We start from the raw sequence: 12,281 nt of genomic DNA, 5'->3' as shown, positions 1-12,281 counted from the left end.
CAATTGAAACTGTGTCCCCTGTCAAAAATGACTGAATTGCAGCAATGACTTTGTTTACAGCTGAGGTAGATGAAAGTAGTAAGAAAATATTAACCAATCAGTAATTAGCTCAAACCTTACCGAAACGATATCTCCTAGGAGATATCGCTTGATCTTCTACAAGCGATATCAACAGGTCAACAGGTATTGGAAACCAGTATTTGATGATAAAACATGTTGTCACATTGCATAATACTGCCAATTTCGTCTATGAAACAGATGTATCCCCCCCCCCCCTCGTCTTCATTGGAAGTAGCAGTGGTTTGGCCATATCCATCAATTGAAACTGTGTCCCCTGTGAGAAATGTTTGTGTGTCTTCTACAACATAATCAATGTCTTTAACTCTTTGTTCAGTGAACTACGTTTAATACCAACGCTCTTACAAGAAACTGACAGATATAACAAAGGCGTAAAACGAACCGTGGTTATAACGAAATTAACCCTTTGAGTTCGTTAGGGCTGTTGTTGACTGTATTATTATCTTGCTACAACATCTACAGTTTTATTAATTCAAGACCCAACAGACCCAACCTAATTATTAATAAAAACAGTTATAGACTACACATCTCTGTTGTTATTGTTTATTATTTATAACCATTATGGATTTATTTATCATTAATTACCCCCCACATCACTTAAACTGCTTTGTCAATATGTATTGGACCGAACAAATCCACTATGTATAACTGAAGCACGGTTGTCCAAGTCTTCTAATTCACTGGGAGTTGCGTACCTTGGGCGCAACAGGAATATGATTATTGTATCCTATGTTGCTATGTCGGTAAGCATCATATGCTCGTCAGTTTTAAATAACAGAGAGGCCTGTGTAGAATATTTAATATTTACCAGAACTTTTCTTCCAGGCAAGCTTAAGGGGTGGGTCCTCCTGTAAAATGACACAGCATTAGAAATGTGCTATCATTCCAAACCAGGAATAATGTCATCCCTCGTGTAACCTGTTGATTCCAAGTTGGAACGATAAGGTAACTGGGAAATCAGGCTGTAAAAGATCTCACTGTGCATAAAAATACGATTTACTACTACTGTTTCAGCACTGTATTGACAGGTCGGAATTGTCAACAAGTAGTTCATGACGAGACTGATGTGGAATCTGTGTTGTGTATAGTTGCCTGCAGCGACTTCCGGATCCTGAATGCACTCTCGGTGATCAGGAACCGGACCCACGATGGATGTCACCTGCTCCTACGGATTCTCCTATCTACCGACCACATCAGGCAAATGTTTCCATGACAACGTACCGTTAGACATAGGACGGTGCATGCAGACCCTCTGGATTGACCCGGTACAGTGATACATGTCTGGAAACCTACCACATGTCTATACACATATTTCCATGCATGCATCACTTCATGTTTTACTGTTAATAATACAAGTGACGATGAGAGTTAGATTTGGTCTTCAGCAACCCATGCTTGTCTTTAGAGGCGACTAAGGGGATCGGGTGATGATACTACCAAGTCGTTATTCAACACGTGTCTTCTTTAAAACAGGTGTGATAATTCAGTGCCTCATCCCTGTCTAGTTGTTATGTAACACACACCTGCTCACTGTTTTCTTTACAACAGGTGCGAGTATTCAGGACGCCTCTCCCTGCTCCCCTGTCTTGTTGTTATGTAACACACACCTGCTCAGTGTCTTCTTTACAACAGGTGCGAGTATTCAGGACGCATCTCCCTGCTCCCCTGTCTAGTTGTTATGTAACACACACCTGCTCACTGTCTTCTTTACAACAGGTGCGAGGATTCAGGACGTCTATCCCTGCTCCCCTGTCTAGTTGTTATGTAACACACACCTGTTCACTGTCTTCTTTACATCAGGTGCGAGTATTCAGTACGCCTATCCCTGCTCCCCTGTCTAGTTGTTATGTAACACACACCTGCTCACTGGTTTCTTTACAACAGGTGCGAGTATTCAGGACGCCTCTCCCTGCTCCCCTGTCTAGTTGTTATGTAAACACACACCTGCTCACTGTCTTCTTTACAACAAGTGCGAGTATTCAGGACGTCTCTCCCTGCTCCCCTGTCTAGTTCTTATGTAACACACACCTGCTCACTGTCTTCTTTACAACAAGTGCGAGTATTCAGGACGTCTCTCCCTGCTCCCCTGTCTAGTTGTTATGTAACACACACCTGCTCACTGTCTTCTTTACAACAGGTGCGAGTATTCAGGACGTCTATCCCTGCTCCCCTGTCTAGTTGTTATGTAACACACACCTGTTCACTGTCTTCTTTACATCAGGTGCGAGTATTCAGTACGCCTATCCCTGCTCCCCTGTCTAGTTGTTATGTAACACACACCTGCTCACTGTTTTCTTTACAACAGGTGCGAGTATTCAGGACGCCTCTCTCTGCTCCCCTGTCTAGTTGTTATGTAACACACACCTGCTCACTGTTTTCTTTACAACAGGTGCGAGTATTCAGGACGCCTCTCTCTGCTCCCCTGTCCAGTTGTTATATAACACACACCTGCTCACTGTCTTTATTACAACAGGTGCGAGTATTCAGGACGCCTCTTCTTGCTCCCCTGTCTAGTTGTTATGTAAACCATACCTGTTCACTGTCTTCTTTACAACAGGTGCGAGTATTCAGGCCGCCTCTCCCTGTTCCTCTGTCTAGTTGTTATGTAACACACACCTGCTCACTGTCTTCTTTACAACAGGTGCGAGTATTCAGGACGCCTCTCCCTGCTCCCCTGTCAAGTTGTTATGTAACACACACCTGCTCACTGTCTTCTTTACAACAGGTGCGAGTATTCAGAACGCCTCTTCCTGCTCCCCTGTCTAGTTGTTATGTAACACACACCTGCTCACTGTCTTCTTTACAACAGGTGCCAGCATTCAGGACGTCTATCCCTGCTCCCCTGTCTAGTTGTTATATAACACACACCTGCTCACTCTCTTCTTCACAACAAGTGCGAGTATTCAGGACGCCTATCCCTGCTCCCCTGTCTATTTGTTATGTAAACACACACCTGCTCACTGTCTTCTTTACAACAGGTGCGAGTATTCAGTACGCCTCTCTCTGCTCCCCTGTCCAGTTGTTATATAACACACACCTGCTCACTGTCTTTATTACAACAGGTGCGAGTATTCAGGACGTCTCTTCTTGCTCCCCTGTCTAGTTGTTATGTAAACCATACCTGTTCACTGTCTTCTTTACAACAGGTGCGAGTATTCAGGACACCTCTCCCTGTTCCTCTGTCTAGTTGTTATGGAACACACACCTGCTCACTGTTTTCTTTACAACAGGTGCGAGTATTCAGGACGCCTCTCCCTGCTCCCCTGTCTTGTTGTTATGTAACACACACCTGCTCAGTGTCTTCTTTACAACAGGTGCGAGGATTCAAGACGTCTCTCCCTGCTTCTCTGTCTACTTGTTATGTAACACACACCTGCTCACTGTCTTCTTTACAACAGGTGCGAGTATTCAGGACGTCTCTCCCTGCTAACCCGTCTAATTGTTATGTAACACACACCTGCTCACTGTCTTCTTTACAACAGGTGCGAGCATTCAGGACGCCTCTTCCTGTTCCTCTGTCTAGTTGTTATGTAACACACACCTGCTCACTGTCTTCTTTACAACAGGTGCGAGCATTCAGGACGCCTCTTCCTGTTCCTCTGTCTACTTGTTATGTAACACACACCTGCTCACTGTCTTCTTTACTTCAGATGCAAGTATTCAGAACGCCTCTTCCTGTTCCTCTGTCTAATTGTTATGTAACACACACCTACTGACTGTCTTCTTTACAACAGGTGCCAGCATTCAAGACGCCTCTCCCTGTTCCCCTGTCTAGTTGTTACGTAACACACACCTGCTCACTGTCTTCTTTACAACAGGTGCGAGTATTCATGACGTCTCTCCCTGCTCCAGTGGTGCGGATATTGTCGTGGAGGCAGCCGCAGATGGAGTCAACAAGTATGTATTTGTGAAGTGTACAATAATCAACATTTTAATAAGTGTGTTTTTTAATGCATGTGGATGTTTCTAATCATGTGAGTGTGTGACTTTAACGGGATTGAGTAAATTATTTTTAACACCAGAAAATGTCATCCATTTCAAGTCAGTCACCACATAATTGTTCTTCAGCAATCATGCTTGTTGTGATAGGCGACAGACAGGATCAGGCCAGCTGACTTGGTTGATGACTGTTAATATATCTCAGTTGCATAGACCGATGCTGACCGAACAAACCAATACCTCATCTAAGACTAAAACAAACAGAGAACGTCTGAGTTATGGTTTCATATCTGGTGAATACATCTTTTTCAGCCCTGTAATGTTTCTGTTGGCCAAGGATGACAATAAAGCGGTGTTTTATCTGACTGTTCGGTGGTCGCCCTATACCGTCATCTACAATACTGCTGGGGCGTCCTCCACATGGGGAGCTGTTGTGAAGTATTTCAACCCCGTGCTTACACCAAAAAGTGACGTCAGTCCTCTCAATCAAGATGACTGAGACCAAGTTTTTGGTAGGTTCTGGCAGGATATGTGAAACTACAAACATGCAAATGAGGTGTGCTGCAGCATCTGTTTAGGAACTTAGTCAATGAGGAGGACTGAATCTAAATCACGGTGGTGAACCTCAGAACCTTTATAATGGCGTGACACATAACCACTGTGTTACTACACCACTGTTGATTGAGTGAGTGAGTTTGTGTGTGTGTGTGTGTGTTTTGGGGTTGGGGTGTGGTGTGGTGTGTGAGTCTTGAAAATATACATTGTTCAATAGCCTTCTGATTATAGTAATTGCGCTGAGTGAGTGAGTTAGTCTGCTTTCACGCCGATTTCAAGCAACAGCTTGGGACATTGGAAGTGGGCTTCACACATTGTACTCGTGTGGGGAAACGAACCTAGGTCTTCAGAGTGAAGAATGAACGCTTTCACCACTGTGCTACCCACCTTCACGCTGAGAAAACAATTAAAGATGTAGATGTGCTCAAGGTATACTCAAGGTATACATTTGTGCTGGTAGTGTCAGTGTGATGAGAAAGTATGGCCTCATTTTACAGCTGACCAGTCACTTTAATGAAATTAAATTGTTTTGTGTCTTTTTCAGATATCCGACGATGACGACAGTCTGTTCGATGTTCCCAGAAGGTTACCTCTGCAAGAGGCAGTCTCCCTTTACATTGACTTCACAGTCAGCAAACGAGTGCAGATAAACTATCAATAAGTGAAAGATCTACAATACAACTATTATTTTGAGTTTGATACATTTGGCCATAACATTAAGCCTTCATGAAGGAAAACATTTTTGTGAAATTTTCTGATACCCTAGAGACTGGTACAGACATCATCAAACAAGTGGAGATCAAATATCCATAATCAGGATACAAAAATAATTAATGTCAAATTTCCTGATACGATAGATATTGACTCCGTCATCATGAATTTCAAATTCTGACATGCTGGTAATTAGTGTTCGAAATCTTACAATTGATAATTGTTTTATTACCAACGAGCAGTTATTAAAAAAGTATGGTTAACTTCAGTTTTCCAATGTGTGTTTAGGTTGTTATTGCAGATAAGTATAACATAGTTCTCTGTTGTCTTTTGCTTTATGTAGAAACTGCGCAAATTGCATTTGCAAATTTAACCAGCAATTAGGAGATAAACGTACTGTGTTTGGAAATTAGATGAATGTTAGACCGAATTGATAGTCTCTAAATTTCATTTGAAGCCGAACGCGTAGCATTCATCTAATTTCCCAATACAATATGTTTATCTCCATTCTATCATAACCGAGTTAACATCAAACTTCCTCGTCCTACGGAAGACACTGCGTAACCCGGCATGGGACGAGAGACGAATTGAACTTGTCTGTGAAGGGAGTGGTAGGTTCCGTTCGTATATTTTTTAACATTGCAACATAAAAACTATTCCGTCCAAAGGAAACAAGCTACTGTTTATTCAATGCAATAATGTAACACGTAAGAGCTTGGTTTTTATAATCATAACTCCACACGACCGAAACCAGCCTATTGTTTTGTGTGCCGTGTTACTGTACCCCCCTGGCCACACTATAATGGAATCGTCTGACCTACTTATTTTCTTGGAAATAGACAGTTACGCAACAGTTTGAAATGGCGGACGAGCCAGTCTTTCCATTTTGCGAAAGGTTGAAATTCGAAGTGACAGTGGTAAATACTTGACTGACTGTCGAACCTGAACCCAGCAGAATCGAATAATAGATCCTTTTCTGATCGATCTATGACCTGTAACTCACCAAAGACTGTTGATTTTTATGACCAGCGAGTGTCGATCATGATTTTACGTGCGTGCCTCCACCCCGGCATACTAGAGATAGACAGTGCTGCTTTATGTACATGCGACTAGCTTGGGATTCCTTGGAACATTGTTCTCATCATTTGGGACTGGATTGTGGCCAAGCTTTTCAAAGTGTACGAACATAGCAGTGACAGCCTTGCGGGGAAGGTGGCAGAGAGCGAAATTCTCATGGTTCAATTTGATATTTTGAACGATGCAACAGGACATGATGGAGTATGAGTGGCAAATTTTGTGTTAATTCGGAAAACCACTGAACACCCATGGAAATCATTTTTGTCAAATTTCTGACATCCTTATAATTGTCCAGAACGACATCAAATATCCTTAATAAAAAAGTTGTGATATTTGATAAATTCACGACAAACATTAAGTTAGCTTAAACATGGAAGTAAACCAAATTCCAAATTGATGGTACAGGTATATTATGAAGGTTATGTTCGGGAATGTTAGCCCTTCGCAAACATCTCCTCACCAGAACAAGAATTGAGTGAGTCTTCACAGATTCATTACTTTGTCATTAACGTCCAATGGATTATGTTTCAGCAAATAATCGACACTGAATTTCATTGTTCTGCATCAGCACTGTTCAAGCTGTACCATGGCGACTTTCTATACGTCCATCTAGCTTTATTTGTACATACAAAATAACATAAGAAGAACACGAGTTTCCAAAGCATGTTTCATTTGTTTCTCCATTGCGCTGTGTTTCCTTTCTCTCTATTACATGAAGTGAACAAGTGTCAGGCGTCCCCGCGTATGGATAGCAAATAGAGTGATAAAAACAGTCAGTGAGATATTTATGTTAAAAAGTCTAGATTCTAAATTTAACAAATAAAATAGTGAAACCAAACACGATAAAAATGAGACATCACAGTATCAGGAAAAACACACCGACGACGGACTGTAATAGTTTGCAAACAGTCAGGAATATATGTTGCAATGGTTGTTAAATTTGGAATAGACAGTAAAAGCGGAAAAACCCTGAGGTTCACCTGAAGAGAATCAGGTGTTAAAGAGAAGATTACGTGTCCTGCCCTACCTGTGGTGGTGCACTGGTCGTCACCTATACACACTCTAGTCAATTGTTCACCTGAAGAGAATCAGGTGTCAAACAGAAGATTACGTGTCCTGCCCTACCTGTTGTGGTGCACTGGTCGTCACACATACAAACTCTAGTCAATTGTTTACCTGAAGAGCACCAGGTGTTAAACAGAAGATTACGTGTCCTGCCCTACCTGTAGTGGTACACTGGTCGTCACACATACAAACTCTAGTCAATTGTTCACCTGAAGAGCACCAGGTGTTAAAGAGAAGATATGTATGTCCTGCCCTACCTGTGGTGGTGCACTGGTCGTCACATATACACACTCTAGTCAATTGTTTACCTGAAGAGCACCAGGTGTTAAACAGAAGATTACGTGTCCTGCCCTACCTGTAGTGGTGCACTGGTCGTCACATATACACACTCTAGTCAATTGTTCACCTGAAGATAATCAGGTGTTAAACAGAAGATTACGTGTCCTGCCCTACCTGTGGTGGTGCACTGGTCGTCACATATACACACTCTAGTCAATTGTTCACCTGAAGAGAATCAGGTGTTAAAGAGAAGATTACGTGTCTTGCCCTACCTGTTGTGGTGCACTGGTCGTCACACATACACACTCTAGTCAATTGTTCACCTGAAGAGAATCAGGTGTTAAAGAGAAGATATGCATGTCCTGCCCTACCTGTGGTGGTGCACTGGTCGTCACATATACAAACTCTAGTCAATTGTTTACCTGAAGAGCACCAGGTGTTAAACAGAAGATTACGTGTCCTGCCCTACCTGTAGTGGTGCACTGGTCGTCACATATACAAACTCTAGTCAATTGTTTACCTGAAGAGCACCAGGTGTTAAAGAGAAGATATGCATGTCCTGCCCTACCTGTAGTGGTGCACTGGTCGTCACACATACACACTCTAGTCAATTGTTTACCTGAAGAGCACCAGGTGTTAAACAGAAAATTACGTGTCCTGCCCTACCTGTGGTGGTGCACTGGTTGTCACACATACAAACTCTAGTCAATTGTTTACCTGAAGAGCACCAGGTGTTAAAGAGAAGATTACGTGTCTTGCCCTACCTGTAGTGGTGCACTGGTCGTCACACATACACACTCTAGTCAATTGTTTACCTGAAGAGCACCAGGTGTTAAACAGAAGATTACGTGTCCTGCCCTACCTGTAGTGGTGCACTGGTCGTCACACATACACACTCTAGTCAATTGTTCACCTGAAGAGCACCAGGTGTTAAACAGAAAATTACGTGTCCTGCCCTACCTGTGGTGGTGCACTGGTCGTCACACATACAAACTCTAGTCAATTGTTCACCTGAAGAGAATCATGAACGTCTATTGAAAATCGAAATTTGGAATTGTATCATAACTATTTGATCATGTCATTAACACACGATCATTATATAGTCCGAGTCGTACAGTCGACTCCTATTTCTTTTACATACTTGTGCATACCCTTCAAAGTGCGTAATACATTTCAAATAGATTGTTTGATGATGAGATTCAAATGACATGAAATCATTGTATTGGTCTACCTATTGAAACTGACGACTGCTATAATCAGGAATACGATGTTAAACCTTCAGGTTATAACGTTTGGGGATAAACATTCTTTCTCTTCTGAATGCCAGTGGAATAGTTCTACAACCATTCCTACAACCATAATAATCTTTATAACGATGGAGGTGGTCTGTGATCACAATGGGGACCAGAATTGGTAATCTAAACATAGAGATTATTACACGTGCAAGTGGAACATAGACTTTTTCGAAACGAGTGTGAAATTTTGTACTGCGAGATCGAGAGCGAGTCGTGTGGCCCACTTGCGCGTGTAACAATTTCTTTATTCCCGATTTTATTCATGTACATTTGTGCAGTAAAACTGTAAGCAGGTGTGACTGCCCTGCTCATTGACGTCAAGTGTTTTATAACGTCACAGACGATGAAATACAGAAACAATGGTTACTTGGCAAAAGTGATATGTGCACATATGATATATATGACACTGGGTATGTTTCACCATATGGATAATAATAAATTATATGCAACAAGCTATAAGGAGTACAGAGACACAAGTGCATTGGCTGCAACATGGATAAAACACTTGACATAAGACACCATGTAGATGGGATTAAGTGGGTGGGACGTATATGTTGAATGTGTATCACTGTATCTCTTTAACCACTCGTTAATTTTACTCGTTAACCATTACTCCATGATTTATCTGGAACTCTGCAGATTGTTGAATAATATAACAAACAAGAAATATTTTTGTCAAAGGATGACATGACTTTTACCAATACTACAGACTTGTGTAATGTACAAAACCGCATTGGTTTCCATCGAGATTTCAAAACGTAGTGCAGGTAGACTCCAGTCTTCCATCAACGTCGTAATATATATGTGTGCCCAACATATAACACATGTACACAGCTTCTCCGCTTGTTTCGTACACAGTTCCCAGTGTACAGACGGGATGGTGAGGCCAGATTCTTGTCAGGCAATGTATGTTGACGTTCCAGTAGTTTACAGCTTGTGAGATTCAAAACCTTGGTGAAATAAAAGTGATCATGAGTCCCTTCCTTCCTCATCAGTAGATGCATCATGTTATAATGGATTGTACTTGTTGTCATGGAGATGAACTTGTGGGGTTCTTTTTTGTCCTTAACTTTTCCTGTTCCTTTAGTCTCAGGACCTGCTTCAAGAGACCAGTGGATTGATTATTCATGAAGACATTTTATGTTTGAAGATATGAAATGTCAACGCCAGAAAATATTCTGTCTGGAACATCTATGGAAATGATTTGGGCGTCTAAGTTAAATGACTGTGAGATATACTGTACTTGTCTCCAAGGCGTCTAGTTCTACAACCATTCCTCCTATAATTATTTCAACATTCAGTGCTCACTTAGCAAAGTTACAGACCCTAAAGAAGTGCCTAATGTAGCCTAGTGACAGATGGCTATTAGACATTTATCCTTGAAATGGATTGATAGTTCTGAATTGCAATTAATGTTAATTCATAATACTCTTTAAGATCTACCTGATTTAAAATGAGAAGTTATATTACGGGTTAAATGGGAGCTTTGACTGAGCAGTTCGTCTGTCAGTACCGTACCTTCTTCAAACGGCAAAATATTTAAAATGGCGGATAAGTGTATAGTTGCCCTCGCTGTACTTGTCAGGGCAAACAGGGGAACTCTCAACACTGACTCTAGGCAGCCTTACGGTGTGAAGATGTGTGAAGAGTTCTGCGCCAGTCTGATGTCTTGCGTGAGACCAGCTTATGTTGAGAGATATTTGCTGTGTGACCTGACATGTGAGACAAGTAAGCAGGTAAGCATCTTGTGTTCCTCTTGAAAGTTTGCTTTATTTAAGTATTGGTCTCCGTCTACAATGGTGTTTGGCTAGTGAGTTGGGAGGGTGTTCCACCGCTTATAGCAATGCCCGAGTCACGCTGAGGTGGTCAACTTCAGAAATGGACTTCACAAACTGTTTCCATATGAGCAATCTATTATGGAGTCAACACTCTGATCGTAAGCTGTCCCACCGTGAAACAAAAATACTCATGGAAACGCATAAGGGAACACATGAAGGTACAAGTGTTCTTGTATTTATTTCAGAATTTCACCCACAGTGCAATGCATACCTTGTGAAGAATCCTGGAAAAGAGTAAGAAACACGTGTAGTTCAATGTGTTCCCTTATTCGTTTCCATGAGTATATACCAGTTTGTGTTTTTGTGCGTCGATTGAATTTTACTATAAATATAAATAGATTACATGAATTGTTTCCAGATGTTGAATCTAACCTGGAATCAACACTCTAAAACCAAGATACCACCTTTCTGCAATCACAACAAATATCAGCTTAAACCACTGTACAACTGTATAAGAAGTATGTGTTTGTGAATCACCGAAAGCTAGTGATTACGAGCGTTCGCAGCATGGTGTGCAACTGTCACACACACTGTCACCTATTCACCTGACACAACACGTGGAGATATGGTACAAGTCAAAACATGACGCGACACGACACCAATACGTCATAATTGGAAATGTCTGCATGTGATGTAGCCCTAATGATGACCTTGACCTTAGCATGTAACAAGATGAAACAATTACGACATCTCCTTACAACGTACAATATTCACGAATAATCACTTTATCAACCAGTTTATATTCTGTCCTTTTCAGATCCAGGGATACTGTAAGCTAGGAGATGAGTCTCTAAACTTGAGTCAGCGTGTAATCATTTCGAGGAGGCACCTCCGAATGCTTGTGACACTTGGATTGAAGAAACAAACCCATCCAACGGGTAATGACAAACTGTTCTTCCAGTTATTGGCAGCAAAATACTTAAAATCGTTCATCGAGTGTATTTCACAATTTTGCAAGTGCAATCAATAAATGCACTTTCTTCGACGATTTCAAATACTGTCATGTTAATTTTTAAACTTGAGGAAACAAAATTACGTAATCAAATACAGTTGTATTGTTCTAAATTTGACGCCTTGGAGACAAGTACAGTATATCTCACAGTCATTTAACTTAGACGCCCAAATCATTTCCATAGATGTTCCAGACAGAATATTTTCTGGCGTTGACATTTCATATCTTCAAACATAAAATGTCTTCATGAATAATCAATCCACTGGTCTCTTGAAGCAGGTCCTGAGACTAAAGGAACAGGAAAAGTTAAGGACAAAGAAGAACCCCACAAGTTCATCTCCATGACAACAAGTACAATCCATTATAACATGATGCATCTACTGATGAGGAAGGAAGGGACTCATGATCACTTTTATTTCACCAAGGTTTTGAATCTCACAAGCTGTAAACTACTGGAACGTCAACATACATTGCCTGACAAGAATCTGGCCT

The 12,281-nt window shown here is 41.3% G+C and overlaps 1 long non-coding RNA gene across 1 annotated transcript; it reads left to right on the top strand.

Moving 5' to 3' along the window:
• Positions 1–4,458: 4,458 nt before the first annotated feature.
• On the top strand, positions 4,459–5,560 carry LOC124261879. The gene is made up of 2 exons (XR_006894449.1): positions 4,459–4,529; positions 5,117–5,560. It is a non-coding gene; the product is annotated as an uncharacterized LOC124261879 (long non-coding RNA).
• The last annotated feature ends 6,721 nt before the right edge of the window (positions 5,561–12,281 follow it).

Source organism: Haliotis rubra, unplaced genomic scaffold, assembly GCF_003918875.1.
Source record: "Haliotis rubra isolate DU_JTF1 unplaced genomic scaffold, ASM391887v1 Scf813, whole genome shotgun sequence".
Lineage (NCBI taxonomy): Eukaryota > Metazoa > Mollusca > Gastropoda > Lepetellida > Haliotidae > Haliotis > Haliotis rubra.
This window is presented reverse-complemented; position numbering and strand designations above follow the sequence as displayed.